The following is a 20917-nucleotide window of genomic DNA, read 5'->3' as shown; positions in this document are numbered from 1 at the left end:
TGTAGGAATGTCTGTTAAAAATAAGCTAGTTACTAAGACCATCATACTGATTGTATTGCTGTTACTTAAGGTGCTTGTGTGAGCTGAGATGGTCAGTTAGTGATCTAAAAGGATGCGGAGTTCAGGGTTAGCTGAGGGGACAAGTTATTCCATGGTTTAGACAGTATGATGTCTTTTGGAGTACTGAGAGGTTGTTGGGCATTTATTGTAGGGTCTGATGTGTTATAAGTGGGATTGATCCATTATTAGAAGGTGAAGGAATGGGTATTTGAGGGACTAGTAGGGGATGGAGGGGTCCAACAGTAAGGGTAGAGAAAAAAAGCTTTTTTGAGTTCAGACCAAGTGTCCACTTTCAGAGAGAGATTTTGTGGTGTGTAGTTAGGGGGTGGCTTGTGGATAAGTAAAAAGCTGTATGATATACAAGCCAAAGTTTAATTGATGAAGATATGTTAATGAGGATGGATGAGCAGTAGAATAAGGTCGGGAGGAGAGGGGAGGAGTAGTGGTAATGAGTCTGGATTTTGGAATTCAGAAGTATATAATTTGATAAAGGGTTTATAGTTTATTTTTTTCAGAGTGGTGTTTCAGTGTGGTCAATTTAATATTAAAATGAAGTTTAGAACTAGATCATGGTTGGTACCTGTAGTTTAAATAGTATTGAAAGTGCTAAAGTTTTGATGACCAGTTTGCCAGATTAAATAGATCCATTTTTTTTCTTTCTTTATTTATTTCTCTGCCCAAATGTGAAGTTCCTGGAGATTGAAATGACTATTAACAAATCAAACTGTTACTTTAGTGTAAAGCCACAGATCACCATCAGTGTCCCCAGAAATCATAAAAATTACCATAATGCAATTAAGGGAGTTAAATATCAAATCGAGTATCTCTCACATGTGTACTTCAATGATTGCTACACCTGCTCCTCTAAAATGGGTATATTAAACATTTCTTAGACTATTTCCCAGAATTTAATACCAAAGAACTGGAGCAAATTGTAAAACTATCCACTATAGAGGCTCTAATAGCCTTGACGTGGTCCTTACCTATATAACTATATATATATATATATATATATATATATATATATATATATATATATATATATGTATGTGTGTGTGTGTATGTGTGTATGTATGTATATATATATATATATATATATATATATGTGTGTGTATATATATATATATATATATATATATATATATATATGTATGTATGTATGTATATATGTGTGTGTATATATATATATATATATATATATATATATATCTATATGTAGTTTCCCCCTACAGTTATTGCAAGCCAATTTTTAATAAGGATACCTACCAGACAAGTCTGCATAGCACACTTGGTCTACCTGCATCATTGCATCTCGGGTCCCCCCCCCCCCCCCAGCAACTGCAACATTGCCAGATAAAACCACTGCTATGGTCTGGTTTCTCCCTACAGTTATTGCAAGCCAAGAATAACACTTTTTAATAAGGATACCTACCAGACAAGTCTGCATAGCACACTTGGTCTACCTGCATCATCACAGCTCGGGGGCCCCCCCCAAGCCACTGCAACATTGCCAGATAAAACCACTGCTACGGTCCGGTTTCTTCGTACAGTTATTGCAAGCCAAGAATAACACTTTTTAATAAGGATAATTACCAGACAAGTCTGCATAGGTGACTGGATATTTACAGTTCTTATTAGCAGATGTGGTCCTTAACAGTTATGTTTTAAACATTGTGACTGGTTATTTATATTTCCTTTTACAGCACATTTGTTAATTTTACTAGGTATTTTATAAACATTGTTTTGGCCGGCGTGCACAGCTGCAAGGCCCCCCCCCCCCCCCCAAGCAACTATAGCTTTGTCTATTGCCACTGGGTGGCATAACTTAACAATATACTTGCTGTATCTTGTCCCAAATAGATCTGCCCCAGACTGAATACTTGTAAAATAAGGCAAGACAAGTACCATTTAATTGGTGTATTTTGTCCCCCAGATAGATTTACCTTCCTTTGTATTAGTTGCACACCAAGGCCATAAAGTAGTGTTTCTGCAACTAACACTCCTAATTTCCTGCTTCTACCTCTTCCTTGCTTACACTTACATTACAGCTCCAAGGCCTCCACGTCTTATGCTGATTGCTTTTCTTTGCAGTCTTCTGTGAGGGGGCGGGCCAGATCTCTACCTGCTTTTTCTAGTTATACCTTCCCCATTTTGTATCTCCCTCCTCCCCCATGCACATTAACTAGTCTATATTAGTGGGTCTCCTTGAGCGGCGACATTTTGAAAGTTATCTTTTGGCCTGCTTGTGGTGAGGAAGCTTCCCCAGACCCTTTTCAGTGTGCACACCTGCAAGTAAGTGCATGCAAGTGTTTAAGCTCTTCTCAAATGTTTGTGGTGCACCTGGTTTAACAGGCATGTTTGTTTTTCAACTGACGTACTTAGCTAACTTTATGTAGTCTAGAGATCTAACTGACATAGTGATTGCTTTTACTGCAGAAACTGTTTGCTGTTAAATATGCTGTTATGCTTACAAGGAATTTGGCTGGAGTCTTGTGTTATGCGATGCATATAACAAGTACAGTAAACAAGTGCTACATTCTCCATACTTTCCTTACCTCTGAGCTTACCTGCCTAACCACTGATTGTTCTTCACAGTCTTGCCTTCATCCTTCTCCTTGGCTCTACCCACTCCGTTCGCCCGGTAGGGCTCACTCTGCTCCCCTACCCCCAGTTCCCACCCACCCACCTCCAGTGCTCCTACACTTGTTTTAGCCATACGTCCCCTCCCCCTATCTCACCCAATCCACTCTCATCTCCTCATTATCCCCTCCCCTCCTCCAATACTCTCTCACCCCTCCCCATCCCTAATCCTTAAAGCTCTAGGTACACTTCCATACTCCTCCCCTCCTACACTGTCACCAATAATCGTATTACATCCTCAACACCTAACCCCCAACTATTCCATTATACCTAAATCACACCATGTCTCTTCAATCCATTCTCATCCTTTCCCTTATACCTCTATACCATGTTACCTCCTATTCCTCTTACAAACTACCCCATTCTTTCCTATCCCCTCTTCACCACATCACCCCTAACACACATCATAACTCTGCCACATCTCATTTCCACACTATATCCTCCTCCCTAGTGCTTCCAAACCCACGTCTCTACTTTAAAGTAAAACTCCTGTCCTCCTCAATGAAACATCATATTCCCAAAGCACTATTGTACCTCCCACCAATCTCTAGGAGCAAATCCAAACCCCTGTTCTCATTCCCATTTAACTGCCTATGCCTAGCAGGAGACATACACCCCAACCCCCAGGACCTAGTACCAGCAGCAATCCATCTCCCCCCATTACCAATCCTAAATACCTCAAGATCTTGACCATCAGTACCCAGAGTCTAAAACAAATTAGCCCACTTCCACGCTTGGCTATCCCTTACTCAACCTGAAATAGCAGCTGTCTCTGAGACATGGCTAAAACCCAACATTTCAGACTCTGAAATACTACCCCCTGGGTTTCAAGTACTTGGACAAGACCGCCTAAAAAAGAAGGGTGGAGGACTAACCTTAATCTACTCTAGCCTACTCTCCATCACTCCCTACCAAAATCCTATTCCACAATTCAACAATGCTGAACTAGTCATAGGAAATCTCAAACTAAATAACCAGAAAAGCATTTGTGTTATAGCCCTCTATATCCCCCCTGGAAACAACATTAACACACTTGGGGAAATTCTTCTATGGGCCTCATATAATATCAAGCTTGAGACATACATCCTAGGAGATGTGAACATTGACTGGAACAAAATTACTGCCAATAACCCCACCATTTCAATCAATCTATGTAATTTCACTCAACTCACAAATGCTATAACCAGACCTAATAAAAATAACTCCCCAGGCTCCATACTGGACTGGATCCTTGTCTCCCACTCAAACAAAATCTCCCACACTGGCACCTTACCAGACTCTATTAGTGATCACTTACCAGCCTTCATCCATAGAGCAACCCCCTCCTCTGCTCATCTAAACCAATATATCCATACTCGGAATCTCAACCACTTTAACCCTACAACTTTTTCCAGTTCTCTCAAACTGATAAATTGGGACACTCTAAAAACTCTACCTCTGGACAGTGCTGTCGAATTCTTTAACTCATCCTTCTTAGTCACTCAACTCCCAAGCCCCTCCAAGAATAAAACGTATAAAAACCAATTCTGCCCCTTGGCTTAGTAAAGATACCAAAACACTCCTGCAACAAAGGGACAAGGCCTGGAAGCTACCATCGTAGCAGGGACCCTGACACCCTTCTTAAATATAAACAACTCCACAACTTAGCCGAAGAACGTATCATACAAGACAGAAAAGCATACTATATCAAACTCCTGTCTAACCACTCCTCTAACCCCAAACAGTTCTGGAAATCCAACAACTCACTTCTCAACCCAGGCACCAAAAACAACCCTTGCCCTGACACTAGTAAATCTGACCCAGAAATAGCTACTCTGTTCAACTCCTTTACTAACTCTATTGCAGAACTCACTAAAACATTCCCAAACAACAACACCTCCCCCCAAATCATACCCTCTGCCCAACCTTCCACCCCAAATTCACCTCCCATATTCCACCTCAAACCCATCCCCACCTCATATATAAAAAAACTTCTCTCTAAGCTTAAGCCTTGCTCTAATGCCCCTGACAATATCCCCTCACTCTTTTTAAGAATTGCAGCAGACAGCATCGCCATCCCCATTAGCATACTCATCAACAGATCCATACAAGAATCATATGTCCCCAAACTGTGGCATGTGCAGCCTTTATCCTACCCCTCTATAAAGTAGGCAAAAATAATAACATCTCCAACTTCCGACCCATAGCGATTCTCTCCCCTATTTCAAAAATTCTTGAGAAATACATCCACCTCCAGCTCATGCCATTCATTACACATAACCAGCTCCTCACCCCAACACAACATGGGTTCCATCCTGGCCATAGCAGCTCTTCTCTCTTATCTAGACATCGTAAACCATGCCTGTGACTCTGGAGAACTTGTATCCATATCCCTCCTTGACCTCTCCAAGGTTTTCGACACATTCTCCCATACCCACCTTCTTCACCACTTTTCCATTCTTAACCTCTCACAAAACACCATTACCTGGTTCAGCAGCTACCTCTCTGACAGATCTCGGGCAGTAAAAGGGAAGACTGGCACCTCAGCCTTCCTTCCCACCCCAACCAGGGTACCCCACTGATCCATTCTTGGCCCTATGATCTTCAGTATCTTCATTAATGATTTCCATGCAGCCATTCCTAACACTAAGGTAGTACAATATGCAGATGACTCAACTAGGTTGCTCTGCATCAAACCTCCCTGAGCTCCAAACAAAAACTCAAACTGCCTTCTCAACTACTAAGAACTGGATGCTCCAAAACCACCTCTCTTTGAATGCCAACAAATCAAAGATCCTTCTATTCTCTCCCTCAAAATCTATCCGCCTAGACAAAACCTCTTTCAAGATTACAAGCCTTGCCAACTCCACTATAGAAGTTGTTCCTTTTGCTAAACTTCTTGGAGTTACTATTGACGAACACCTAAAATTCGATACCCATATTCAGCTAAATATAAAGAAAACCCATCAGAAACTTGGTATGCTATACAGAAGCTTCCACTTCCTCGCCCCCTCAACAAGACAGACCCTCACCACTACCTTCTTACTACCTTCACTAATGTATGGTGCTCCCCTACTAACCAACCTGTCTTCCTCCATCTCTTCTAAACTAGAATCCTGTTACAATAAAATCTCAGAGTTAGTCACCACTTCCAAATACTGCACTCACCCCTGTAAACCTCTCCACCAGCTGCAATGGCTAGAACTCCCAAATTACCTTGACTACCTCCAACTCATCACGTCACAAGCTTATTTTCAAACCAGCTGTCTGCCCAGCACGAACAAACATCTTAACATTATACACCCCAAACAGAAGAACTCTTAAGATCTACCCACCAAAATCTAATCTGCATTTATAAACCAAACCGTCCTGCTGGTCAGCTGGTCAGCTTCTCCTATCCTTTTCCGTCACCAAAAAATGGAATTCTCCCCTCCATCTCTAAGAATTTCTGAGAACTCTGAGCAAAACCCAGCTGCATTCTTACCTCTCCCAAAAATGGAAATGCCATTGCACTAAACCTACCTAACCTGCTTAACACATAAATACTTTGACACACACAGTTTGTTCTTCCTTACACACTGTTGATTTAACCCTATGTACTACCTTCATGCTAATGCTACCTCTGTACCACTCTGAGGATTTAAACCTCTCTATTAATTTAACTCATGCTAATATTCATGCATAAAGAACTCATCCATGCTAATGTTATTTCTATATCATTTTCATATGATTTAAATCTCTGTATTAATTTAACCTTGTACTACTGTTCTCAACCACTAAACATCTAAATATGCTTTACATCCTTCTCCAAGCTGCTTTTTAACTATTGTTTAGTTTTTGCTATTTTGTATTTAGAATTTGCTAAGTTTGTTTCTGTTTCCACTATGTATTGTACTTCATATTATGGAGCTTGTACTGTGTATCAGTGGAGCTTTTCTTCCCGGGCCTCCACTGGAAACGGGCTCTTTGAGCCCAGTGGACCTCCCTGGTCATCAAACTGGAAATAAATAAATAACTCCCATCTGTAGCGGGAGCGCATCCCACATATCTCCCACATATCTCCATCCATGGTTAAATCTGTTTCCAAATCACTCATCTTCGTCAAACCTAGTGGTACCACTAAATGAGACCAACTTTATGGACTTCTCCAGAGTAAACGTACTTCAGCTTGAAATAAGACCAGTGCAAAATTCTCAACAATCCCCAATAAATGAACCCAGCTGAGAGTGCTACTGATTTCACCTCTGACTTTTGTCGGCATCTAAACAGCTGCATAAAAAAGTCATTACTTGACTGCCTTAAGTATAATGGAAAATTCAGGAATGCACCTCTCTGGGGAAACTCCTGTATTAATGAATTATATAGCAAAAAAAGGAAAATAATGAAAGAGTTTTTTTAAAAAAATCCCTTTATCTTCAAGACCATACTGAAACATGCTAGCAAGGAACTTGAGCATTATCCAAAAATGTAAAATGGAGTACGAGCTTAAGCTCCCGAAAGTTACAAAAGGAAACTACAAATCTTTCTTGATGTATGTTAGAAAGTTAAGGAATAATCTTCAACAATGCACTGAGCTAATCAGTATTAATATCTCACTTTCTGTTCCCAGCTATATAACCAATATCTTAGCACACAGCTTTAGTGATAGCTTTACCTCACCTACCCACATTGTCGCCCCTAACTATAGTGCAGTCCTTTTTAATTTGTACACTTAAATACAGTATATTATGTCCTCATAAACATGGGTATTACTAAGCCAATCACATGAGGGTACATAGTTTACCACTGTAACCTTTGTTTTATTTTCATTTATTTTATATCTGAAATGACTTAAAGCTTACTGAAAATGATCCATAACAAAATGTCCTTTTCTACACTTATCAGTAAATCTCACTGTTCTTGATAACCACAACATTTGTTGAATTTCTGAGTCCCTTCATTTCTTTACTGATTGCTCTAAATATATACAACTAACCCTCAAGCTCAATGCCAAAAAGTGCAGCGCCATCCCCTTTGGTAAAAACTCTGTACCCATGAACTACCATATAGGCAGCAATCTACTTAACACAGAATGTGTGATGAGACCTTTGGACCCAGGTGGACAGTAGTCTCTCCTTTGATAGTCACATCGCCACAGTAGTCAGGAAGTCCTTCTACATGGCACACCTCATCATAAAAGGGTTCTCATGCAAGAAAAAAAGGGTCATTGTTCCCCCTCTACTCGACACTCATTAGACCCATTATAGAGTACAATGCCCCTTTTGGAATGTACCTCAGAAGTCATCTGCAGCAGCTGGAAAGGCCACAGAAGTACCTCACAAAGAGGATTACTGGCCTCACACAAATGCCCTACACTGACCGCCTCAAAAAACTCCAGCTTTACTCCATAGCATATCGCCTATTCCGAGGTGATCTCTGCCTAACATATAAAGGTATGTCAAACCCAGAGCTGTTGGACATGCTACACCTAAAGAAATCCCAATCCCTCCGAGCTACATGCTCTAGGGACTTGAACCTTGTCACCACAATAAGCAGGACATGCTAGAGGGATAGATTCCTGTCCCAGAGACTTCTCATACTCTAGAACAGGCTACCCATCTATGTCAAGCAAAGTTCTTCATTAGCACTCAAGAAAAATCTTGATGAGTGGATGGGAAATAGGAAGTACACCCCGGGGATCACTTCTGTGTCTCTGCTCAACAGTGACACAGGAAAATAACTTTTTTGGGTGGCGTAAGCCAGAGAACCTTGTTGGCTAGGCTTACGTAGGCCCTTGGGCTGATAGCCTAGTACCTACCTATGAACAAAGGGGAAAGAGTGCACCCTTTTCTGATTGCTCTGTTCAAAAGCAGCTGGTCAGAGAGGAGCCCTCCCATCTTAACTCTTGCTTTTGACCCTTTATATATCCCCCTTAATTAATCCCTGTTGTTCTGTCCAGAAGTGCAAATGCTACTATAGCCGTGTTCCTAAAATTCCATCTCTGCATCAAGACCTAACAACAATAGTGGCATTTTTGTACACACTGCTTCTACCTGGATCATTGTAGTTATGTTAATGTCAGTTGTTTGCCTCCCCCACCCCCCATAAAACCACACTGATTCATAGCTGTCAATTTTAGCAACACTTTGAACATTCTCTTACCTAGTATAGACATAAACACTGTATAAATTGTGATTTAAAATTGAAATGGGTCTGTTAGAAGCTGGGTCTGAAAAGATTTTATAGACACCACAGCTTTTATTCCAAGATATCACCCTTTTTAAAATAATGTTAAACAAAACCTCCCAGATCTCGTTCTTCCCTTCTAACTTCCAAACTTTCACAGGAATACCGTTTGTTCCTGGAGACTTGCCTGTTGATTATACATCACTGCTTTTAGCTCATGTCTTCCTGTTTTAGATTGTTAAATCTCATCTCTGTCTAATCTTGGCATAATTAAGTCTTCCATAAATATTTCTGTTTGCTAATTTCCACATTCCTCTGCAGTACACAAATTTTCATAAAAATTCCCAAATGCCAGTATAGGATACCTGGTTATTTTTCTTGCGTAAGCTCCCTATGTTTGGCAATAACCCTTTCCACTTCCTGTTACCCAAGTCACTGTGCTAAAAGTTTTTGTGCTTTGGTATTATTGTAAGAAAATTTTTATATAACCACAAACTTTCTCAGCTTGTGCATGTCCAAATAGTCCCTTGTGTTCCATTTAGCACTTTGCAGTTGCTTTCTCCTCTTCTGTGAGATTCCCCTTATTCTACAATATTTTATGCTATGTAGTCCTATCTTGCCATAATTCTTGCTGGTTGGGTTCGGAGCCAAACCTCTGGTCCGACTCAGCCGATACTAAAGCTTGAGAGCTTTTACTGGCTTGATGCTATCCCCTATCCCATGGTGCACCATGGCAATTCCCCAGATCTCATTTGCCGCAAAGGATTGTACGTTTAAGTTAGAGGGCCGTAGTTGCCCGTTTAAATTAGGGGGCCTTCCTCTCTGTGTGCTAGTTTTCTTATATATATATATATATATATATATATATATATATATATATATATATATATATATATATATATATAAAACCGTCTCTTTATAGTTGTACTATTATTGTCGTATTTTTTTCTTTCCCCTTCATTAAAAAAATGTCAAAGGATAAAGAGAGGGATAGATTCCCTTCACAAAGACTTCCCTTGCTATGGAACAAGGTCCCGATCTACATAAGACAGAGCCCCTCACTATCACTCTTCAAGAGGAACCTTGACGAATGGATGGGTAACAGAAAGTTCACACTAGGGATCATACCAACAGCTCTACTAGATAGGGGCCAAGGGTACTATCTGCTAGATCAAGGGCCTAGGGAACTAATCAAAGGGGCGGTGAATACCGCACAACGTGGCTGGGCTAATATATGCCTTCGGGCAGATAGCCCAGTACCTACCTATGGAACCTATGAGAGAACACTGCCCATTTGGCTGTAAAAAGTGTGACACGTGTCCTCAAAAGTCATTGACAGTCACACTAGTTGTGTCTGTTGTCTTGGGCAGCCTCATTGCCAAGAACCCTGTACATTTGTCATGCATTCAGTACCAGGGTTCTTAATGAACGTAAAAGGAAACTAATTGATAGGGGTCTGATGAAAAGTTCCTTCCAAGAACAGCTGGAACAAGGTCAGACAGTCTCTCAAAATCACAAAAGGAAGTCTCCATCGGCTCCTGCTTTGGAACTGACAAAAAAATCAAAAGTGACGGAGCTGGAGAGTTCTGACTCCGATTATGCTTCTTCGGTCTCGGTGCCATCTGTTTCATCAGCTCTGAGAATTCACCAATCTTGGAACCAGTGTCACCAACATTAAGATCTCCTATTTTAGAAAGGAGGAGATCTCCTATCTCCACCTGTTCCTCCAGGACACTTTCTGATGAGGATGTAGAGCGGGTGGTGAAGAAGCTGTTCTGTAACCCGGCACTGGCAAAAATGTTAGCTTCTCCAGACCCAAAGGTTTCGGATCCATCCCATCCTCAGTCTCTTGTTCCTTCTCAGACTGCCTCGCTTTCGGAGTCTAATGTTTCGGGTCATATAATGCTGGAATCCTCTGTTCCTGCTTTCTCGGAACCGATAACTCTAACTTCATCCGCTCAGTCTGGAGCCGATGCTCTCTGCTCTGGAAGGGATAGTCGCCCCGGTTTTTCTTCCGATCTGGTGCTTCGGCTAGTGTGAGCTCGGCTCCCATGTCCACTTCGGAGCCTGCTCCACCGGTTCAGAGTCAACCTTCCGTTTCTTCGGAGTGGGGTGGTAAGGCTTTCGAGGTGATAGAGCTTTGTCAAGTACAAAAGCTGTGCCATTGGACCCGATGTCCCTTCAGCAGCTGGTAGCAGCCTCTTCTCCCCTGCCTGCCCCTAAGCATAGGGAACCAGAGCCCCAAGGAGCCCCCATAGGAAGTGTTCCCTCTTCCGAAACCTCCCCAGATTACCCCACTGGAGAGGTCCATAGGAAGAGAGTTTGTAAGAGGACGCATATTGACTCACCCGAGTCTGTCACTTCTGACACTGATTTGGATGAGTCAGAAGGGTCCCCAAGATCCCCCTCTGAGGATCTCTCTTTTGCGGAAATCCTTAGACAGAGGGGTAATTGGAAGACTTCTAACCCTACTGAGGACGAATCATTGTACCTTGAATCTTTTGGTTCCCAACCTTCCAACTCCTACACCAGAAATAAGCGTTTGGAACAAGATGATAAGAAAAACGTCAGCGAAACCAAAACTCAAAATCGCTGCCACTTGCAGCAATGTTATCAACAGCAGAATTGCACAGTTCCAACACCACGTATAGTATAAAGCCAAATTTAATATCAAAAGTTTTAAATTCTGCCGTCTCAAATTGTTTAAAATAGTTTTTCCCATTGAGGGAATGCTAAATCTTGCAATATTAAATTATTAATTTTCTCTACTTCACTAATTTGTTTTACATAACTTCATGTCATTGTATTTTATAAGCAACTTCATAAATTCTAAACCAAATGAATCAAATAACAAGTTAAAATCGTTTTCTACTTCATTAGTGACATCTATGCCCATAGGTGTTTTATAAAATCTCATTCCCATAGGGACTATTTTCAAAGAAATACAGTGCGCCAAATAGGCATTATCAAGTTTTACAGCATTAATTACATTCAACTTTTTACCAAACATATAAATAATCTTTCAAAGTTCCTTTAAATTTTGTAAAATTGTCATTCATTTGCCCATCATTCAATTTATCAAACTTGCAATCCTTCCCAAAAAATTCTTTCAAAACAGAATCCGTTTTACGCTCATGTGTGTTTATTAGTTTGTTGCATTCTTTATCAGATTTAGATACAGGACCTACCTAGTCTAGCTGACCGTTTGGACAATAACAGAGCAGAAATTACGGATTTTACTTTTGACTTTTCTTTTGGCAATCTAACGGAGGAAGCCAAAAGAACTGGTGCAAGACCCAAGTATACTCAATCAGTACGGACATATGCTCAAGCTTTTGCTAGCGGCAATAGCGACAAAGGTACTGTATCTAAATCTGATAAAGAATACAACAAACTAATGAACACACATGAGCGTAAAACGGATTCTGGTTTGAAAGAATTTTTTGGGAAGGATTGCAAGTTTGATAAATTGAATGATGGGCAAATGAATGACAATTTTACAAAATTTAAAGGAACTTTGAAAGATATTATTTATATGTTTGGTAAAAAGTTGAATGTAATTAATGCTGTAAAACTTAATAATGCCTATTTGGCACACTGTATTTCTTTGAAAATAGTCCCTATGGGACTGAGATTTTATAAAACACCTACAGGCATTGAAGTCACTAATGAAGTAGAAAACAATTTTAACTTGTTATTTGATTCATTTGGTTTAGAATTTATGAAGTTGCTTATAAAATACAATGACATGAAGTTATGTAAAACAATTAGTGAAGTAGAGAAAATTAATAATTTAATATTACAAGATTTAGCATTCCCTCAATGGGAAAAACTTTATTTTAAACAATTTGAGACAGCAGAATTTAGAACTTTTGATATTAAATTTGGCTTTATACTATACGTGGTGTTGGAATTGTGTAATTCTGCTGTTGATAACATTGTTGCGAGTGGCAGCGATTTTGCGTTTTGGTTTCGCTGACTTTTTTCTAACCTTCCAACTCCTGGGTGGCACTGCCATAAGACCTACTGTTAGGGATCATATCTCGGACAGCTTGGACCTCTCCGGACACAGTGGAGCCTGTCCCAAGGAGTCTTAATAAATTTATTACTGCTCCAGAGGACAAAACCTTTCTAACCAAGGGAGTACCTGTGGCTGCTATGGTGGTAGCAGCAGCCACAAAGGAGGAGTTATCTGAGACATCCTCAAATATCCATACTCCTAATGAAGAGTCTAGGACGATGGATAGGTATGGAAAGCGTACCTTTTCTTCAGTGGCTTTTACCTTACGATCGCTCTACTACCTGTCCCATTTTACTAGGATCTCCTAAAAGAGTTGGGAGATACCCTTCAGGGTTCAGTAGCTTCGAGATCCGCTGAAAAGGTATTTTCGCAGCTCTCCACCCTTACCTCTATTGCTAACTCCTCCATGAGGCTGATTTCTTACACAGCTGATGGAGCGAGCAGGGCGGCCGCATCAGGCATATATCGTAGGAGACATTCCTGGATGCGTCTATGCAATTTTACGGAGTCCTTCAAGTTTTCTTTTACCAATGTCCCCTTTGATGGTTCAACTCTTTTTGGACCTCAGGTAAAAGAGACTTTGACCCAGGTGCGAGCAGGAAGGGAAAACCTTATCTGCTGTGGGAGTCCGTTTCTCCCTTCCTTCCAGACCCTATCCCAAGGGTCAATCAGGAGGGAAAATGTGGTTCCGTAAATCCCAAAAAGGTTTCCCTCATGCACATGGCCACCCTCCCCTAGAGGCAGAGGGGAAGGTTATAATAGAAGGCGCCGCTCTCATGGCAGAGGGGGTCCACAACACCAGGGTGATAGAGATGCTTTCTCTGATCGGCCCTTTCATTGCCCCTGAAGGGTTGCCTGACTGTCATTGTCTGGAGGCAGTCGGGGGTCGTCTGTCACTGTACCCAAGCGCTTGGCTTCAAATTTCTCAAGATCGATGGGTACAAACTATAATTTCCAGAGGTTACCTCATTCCTTTCATTTCTGATCCCCCTACAAATCGATCGTTATCAGATGTACCACCCATTCAGATAGACAGTGCAACATTAGAGGTTATCTTGTTGCTTCAAAAAAGTAATCCAAGAAGTCCCCACAGAGCAAATAGGATCCGGAACTTACTCACGATTCTTTAGTTCCAAAAAAGACCGGGGACTGGAAATCAGACTGGAGATAAATTCTAGATCTCAGCAAGCTGAACAAGTCTGTAAAAAAATCGAAGTTCCGAATGACCACTCTGCAGTCAGTTTTTCCATTTATTGGAAAAGACAATTGGATGTGCTCCATAGATCTTCAGGATGCGTACTACCATATCAAAATGGATAGGCACTCCAGAAGACATCTACGCTTTCGGCTGGGAGCCAGTCATTTTCAATTTCGAGCACTGCCCTTTGGCCTCACTACAGCCCCCAGAGTGTTCAAATGTATGGCAGTGGTCACGGCTCACCTGAGACGTCAGGGATTCCGGGTGTTTACGTACTTTGATGGCTGGCTCCTCACTGCTACCACCAAGCACCAACTAATCTGAGCCAGGGACGAGAATCTATCCTTGTGTGCCAGATTAGGAATTACAGTAAATCTTAAAAAAAAAATCCGCCTTATCTCCATTGCAAAGTATTGTCTTCTTAGGCTGAGACCTAGACTCAACCACCATGACAGCAAAACTGACACCAGAAAGGATAGAATCGTTGCACTACCAAGTCATACTCTTGCTGACCAAAGACAAAGTACAGGCCAGGACAATTCTTCAAGTTCTAGGTACTATGGTGCCCACCATTATTTTAGTTCCCCTAGCCAGTCTACACATGAGAGTGCTTCAGTGGCTATTTGCCCAGTGGTCAATGCAGGATCTACCCTTGTCTCACCAAATGCTCATTACAGACTCCTGCAAGAAGTATCTAACTTGGTGGTTGCATATAGATAAGCTTTATCTAGGTCGTCCCCTTGTTCTCTCTCAACAAAATGCAGTCTTGACCATGGACGCTTCCCAGATTGGGGGGGGGGGGGGCATTATCTGGGAATGACGGTCCAAGGTATCTGGCAGGATCACGAGAACCACTTGCACATAAATGTTCTGGAGATGAGAGCAGTGCTATACGCGTTGCAAGCACTTCACAGATGTTCTTCGCGTTTCACTGTTGCAGTCATTGCATTTGGGTAATCTGCTGGCAGGTTGCTCTCAGTCGGCCTAATTAACAAAGTCTTGGGTCCTGCGTCAGTTGCTGTCCCTTCTTCCATGACGTCAGGTCGTCAGGGGTATAAAACATGCAGCCGATGCCATTACATCAGTCTTTCTTGCCGCGCGGCGCTCAAAGCAGGAGCAGTTCGCAAGTGCCGGTCGGCGGGCTCCTGAGATTTTCAAATCGAATTTCAGAACCGAAGTCTTCAATAAAGCTAAGTACCCCGTTGGGGAAACTTTTTCTTGCCTCAGACCGATGTCAGTAAAAGTTAATAATTGTATTTCTTGTGGGAAGCAAATACCTCATAAGGATTTTCATTTGTACTGTATTCCTTGCCTAGGCCCTGACCATGACGTACCTTGCTGTCAGTTTTGTACTTTATTTAATCAGTGCACTATCCATCGTTGGTGCATTTTTGCTTCTAAATATTTCGGTTCTCTGTTTAATTATCCTGAAATGATGTCGGTTAGCCATCCGACTACCAGAATACCGAAAAAATGCAAAGAAAAAGACAGAGACAGGCCGTTGAGGTCCAAAACTGCCGACGACGCTTCTCCTAAGCCAGTCGCCAGTTCGCCGGTACTCAGTGACGCGCTTTCGCAGCCCCTGATACCTGCTACTTTTGATTCACAGGCCTCTACTGAGACCCATTCGGAGTCCGGTATGCCGCGAGATACTTCAATTATTGTACTCGCGGATGTCTCTACCTTAGATGGGTCTAGAGCCGCTGTGCAGGCACCGGCTTCTGAGGGTGTTTTCAGGCCTACAGATTTGTATATTAGACCAACGCCATCTTCAAAACTAATGCCAAAATCTAAATCTATGTCTAAAAAAATGACGCCTGGGCCACATGTGCAGGCCCCTATGCCTAAAAAACAAATGATCAAAATGGCTGAACATTTAATTACTCTGATCAGGGGTAGCCACCCCCCTCCTCCTAAGAGGCACAGGCAAGACTTTGATTATGAATCTTCTGAATAGGATTCTGTTTCTTCTGACTCTTCTAATGAACAGGATTTGTCTATACCTACCTATGAGGACTGTGATGCAGAAGATTCCATTCCTTCTGCTTCTCCCCCTGAGGATTTTTCTTTTGGGGAAACTTTACATACCTTAAGGGAACATTTCCAGTGGGAAAGTCAGGATTTCTCTGAATCTAAAGAGAGACTTGGGGATTTTCTTCTTCCTCAGCATAGGCGTTTGGCTATACCTCCTGTTCTTGACATTGTTGATGTTTTTTCAGAATCTAGTATGGCTCCTGATTCTCTGCCTCCGGCTCCTTGTAAGCTAGACAGATACTATAGGGTTCCCAACTCCCACAAATTCCTTTTCAAAAATCCTATTGCAGATCCTGAAACCATTTCTCAGGGTCCCAAGGGCATTAAGGCCTCTACTGCTAAAAATCCTACCCCTTCTGATAGAGATTCCAGGGCGCTGGATAGATGGGGTAAGAAGGTTTACAGTTCTGCAACCCTGGCAATCAGGGCTTTAAACTGTCAATTTCATATGCTTAAATATCAACAGTATATTATGGGACTGCTTAAACAGAAAATGATAATTTCTGACTGTGTGGAAAATAAAGTTTTACAGGATTTATTGCATTCAGCTAAACAAGTTGGAAAGCATACTTTGCAATGTGGTTTTGATTCTTTGGAGGCCTCCTACAAGGCTGCTGTAACTGGGTCTGTGTTAAGAAGGCATGCTTGGCTCAGAACAAACTCTGCGTGATCATGTCAAAGCAAAATTGTTGGATGCTCCTTTACAACAGGACCGTCTTTTTGGTAATGAGGCTGAAGAAGTTTTAAAAAAAGATGAAAGATAAAGCTAAATCTATGCAAACTGTGAAAGATTTCTTACAAGTGCAACCTCCAGGATTTAGTAGGCACTGGCCTACTGAGAACTGGTCCTTTCCAGTTCCTTCGAGAGCCACTCAAGTCAGACCCAGACAGTCCAGAGGTTTCAGTCACAAGGGACCTTTAGAACAAAACAATGGGGTGCCTCCACCTCCAAATCTGGAACCAACAAAGCACCTCCCTATGGTAAACAGTCTCAATGTCTTCCCTCTACACTCACCAAGCACTTATCTTTTAGCCTCCCCCCTTTGGGGGGAAAGCTGGCCCTTCATGCAAGAAACGGGCAACTTATAACCCAGGACAAATGGGTTTTAAATATAGTATCCCAGGGATACAGATTTCATTTCCACACATTGCCAATCCCAAACGGATGGCAAGACATGCCCCCAAATCAGTGGGCAGAGGCCCAGAAACAAGTTCTGTCCCTCATGAACATGGGGGCTATTCAACCAGAACCAGAAGAGGAAAAGGGACAGGGTTTCTATTCAAGACTTTTCCTGGTACCCAGAAAAGACAAATCATGGCGTCCAATTCTGGACTTATCTACTCTAAGCACATTTCTGGACATTCCAAAATTCAAGATGCTGACTCAACAGGTACTTCATATGCTAGGCAAAGATGTCTGGTTGGTAACTCTAGACTTCAAAGAGGCTTACCTGCATATCCCAGTCTGGGAATTTTGCAGAAGATACCTCTGCTTCAAAGCAGGCTATTTGCATTACCAGTTCTCTGCACTGCCCTTTGGCTTGTCTACTGCGCCCGGGGTCTTCACAAAGTGCCTGGCTACAGTAATTGCATTTTGCAGGCAAAGAAATATTCAAATATATCCATACCTGGACGATGGTCTAATTCAGGCAGAAAACAAGGACATTCTTCTAAAGCGTCTGGCGTTTGTAAAAAGGGTTCTAACTTGTCTAGCGTACACAATACACGAAAATAAATCACAACTGGTACCCTCTCAAAAAATTACATTCCTGGGTGCAAGCATGACTACAACTGCCCAAATGGCTTACCTAATGCCAGAAAAGCAAATTCAATTGGTGGCTTACTTCAAACAGGTGGCCACAAAAACCCTGCTATCTGCAAGACAAATTCTGCAAGTCTTGGGGTTCATGGCCTCCTGCATTCTTCTAATTCCATATGCAAGACTGCACATGTGGAAACTTCAGTGGTACTTAAAAAAGTTTATGGAGTCAACATTGTCACAGTCTGGAAACAATGATTCCTATCATACCTTGCCTGAAACTAGAGTTCCTATGGTGGGCGGAGGCCTGCCACCAAAACAAGGGACTGCCATTCACTCCACCCCCTGCCGCCCAAACCCTAACTACAGACACATCAGACTATGCTTGGGGGGCTCATCTGGCAGGGAAGTGCATTCAGGGCAAATGGAGCCCAAATCAAATGCACCTTCATATCAATCAGAAAGAGATGCTAGCTGTACAGAATGCACTGACAGCCTTCAAGGACTACCTTCATCCAGGACAATTAATAATAAAGAAAAACACCGCAGTTATGTGGTACATAAACAAGCAGGGGGGTACACATTCCTACCCCCTGTGCATACTAGCCATGGCATTGTGGAACATGGCCTTGTACTACCAAATACAACTACAAGCTCAATACCTGCCAGGAAAGCTGAAAACTCTGGCAGACAAACTAAGCAGAAATCTCATGGACCCACATGAATGGAAACTGGAACCACAGATTTTCAACATGTTGACACGCACATGGGGGAGTCCAGACATAGATCTTTTTGCCTCACCCCAGAACTATCAGTTAGACAAATTCTGCACAAGAGCTCATCACAAAAAAGCTTGGAAAGTGGATGTTCTATCATTCAGCTGGAAAAAGCTATCAGTCTGTGCTTTTCCCCCTCTGCCTCTGCTCTCTTAAGTTCTACTGAAAGTCAAACAGGACAAACCAAAAATGATTGTTCCAGACTGGCCTCACCAACACTGGCACCCACCCCTGCGCAATGTATCACACCTTCCACCGTGGCATCTGCCTCAGACCCCTTACTGTCTCAGCAGAACAACCAAATTCTGCACACTCAGCTTCAAACTTTGAATCTAGCAGCGTGGCTAATCACCTAAATTCACCTTTAGCATCCCTCAGCAAACCTGTGATGGATGTCACTTTGGAGGCGAGAAGGCCTAGTACTAGAAAATCTTATGCTGACAAATGGAAAAGATTCTGTGCCTGGAACCAATCACAAGGAATAAGCACAGCAACGCCCAATATTCCTCAGATTTTACAGTACTTAACTGAGATGCTTCACAAGGGCCTGTCCTTTTCTTCCATAGAAATCCATGCCTCGGCCATTTCAGCTCATTAGAACACAGAACCTCCCCTCTTCTCTCATCCTCTGCTAAAGCAGTATCTCAGAGGGGCCAAAAACTTAAGACCACCAGGAGAGCTCCAACCCCTGCCTGAGACCTCAATTTTGTATTGGAAATACTCACTCTTCCTCCTTTCGAGCTAGCTGCTACTGCAGACTTAAAATTTCTCTCCTGGAAAACAGCTTTCCTTTTAGCAGTAACTTCAGCTAGAAGGATTTCTGAATTACAGTCTCTTATGGCAGTGGAGCCTTTCATTATTTTCATGTGGACAGGGTGTCTCAGGACCAATCCATCCTTCATGCCTAAGGTGGTATCCAGTGTGGCTCTTAATCAGACCATTCATTTGCCAACTTTCTTTCCCAATCCACAGAACAAGGAGGAGCGAATTCTGCATTCCTTGGATGTACACAGACTACTTAGATTTTACTTAAACAGGACAAAATCTCTAAGAAAATCTGAACAACTACTGGTGGCTTTTGCTGCAGGGGCAGAGGGAAAGGCTATTTCAAAGCAGACTATTTCCAAATGGATAAGCCATTGTATTCGTTTCTGCAATATGCACCATGGTAAAACTATCTCCCAGGGGATCAGATCTCATTCCACCAGGGCTGCATCTACTTCTACTGCCTTTCTCAGAGGTGTTCCTACCAGAGACATTCTAGAAGCTGCTACCTGGAGCTCAGTTCATACGTTCACCAGACATTACCACTTAACTTTCTTCTCTAAGTCCAGAGCTGGCTTTGCCACTGCTGTCCTGCAGGGCCTTATAGCTGGTCCTAATGCTGTATAAATCCATCCTCCCAACCTTAGCTTTGGGAATCTACCCAAATGTAATGACTGCAACAGTGAAACACGAAGAACATAGTACAGTTGTGTACACTTAACATAAATGTAGATGTTAGAGTGTATTCACTGTTGCAGTCCTGGTTACCCTCCCTCCAGCCCCCTGTTTTTCTCTTACTATACCTCTGCTTTCTTTTACTATGCTTAAAAATGCCTTGGTGTATTTGCTTTTGTTTGGAGGTATATTTTTTTGTGTTTTAAATTTTATATATACATTTTATATATATATATATATATATCTCCCCATTTGGGGGGGCACCTGACATCTGGGGCAAGAAAAACTGATGTAATGGCATCGTCTGCATGTTTTATACCCCTGACGTCATGGAAGAAGAGACCGCAACCGACACAGGACCCAAGACTTTGTTAATCAGGCCGACTGAGGGCAACCTACTAGCATATCACCCTAAATGTAATGACTGCAACAGTGAATAGACTCGAACCTCTACATTTATGGTAAGTGTACACAACTGTACTTTTATGATGGCTACTTTCTTTTTGGGGCCGCAGCGAAAAGGACAGGAAGACCTTTCTGCTGTTGAATCAAATTTTCTATCTACCCCCCTCCCCCGAGGTCCTTCTTGAGGAACCAACGTGGAGGCAAGAAAATGTGGTTCTGCAAATCTCAAGGGCCTTTCCAGGACCCGGGTGGGGAACCCTCCTCTAGAGGCAGAGGGGGGAGGGTTTGATGGTAGACGCTGCCCTAGAGGCAGAGGGGGTCCGTAAAACCTTGCCTTTAGGGAATTGTTCCCAATAAGCCATAACAGTGCTCCTGAAGTCCATCTTTGAAGGCAGTCGGGGGCTGACTAGTTTGCGCCTAGAAGCCTGGACCCAGTTGAC

At 42.2% G+C, this 20917-nt stretch overlaps 1 protein-coding gene across 1 annotated transcript in view; it reads left to right on the top strand.

Moving 5' to 3' along the window:
• LOC122807698 (ubiquitin carboxyl-terminal hydrolase 4-like) overlaps positions 1–20917 on the top strand; it is a 1844759-nt gene that overhangs the window by 1373019 nt on the left and 450823 nt on the right. The window lies entirely within an intron of this gene.

This window comes from Protopterus annectens, chromosome 7.part1 (assembly GCF_019279795.1).
Source record: "Protopterus annectens isolate FY-2018-M chromosome 7.part1, PAN1.0, whole genome shotgun sequence".
Lineage (NCBI taxonomy): Eukaryota > Metazoa > Chordata > Ceratodontiformes > Protopteridae > Protopterus > Protopterus annectens.
Note: the sequence above shows the minus strand (reverse complement) of the source record. Positions and strands in the feature narration are given on the sequence as shown.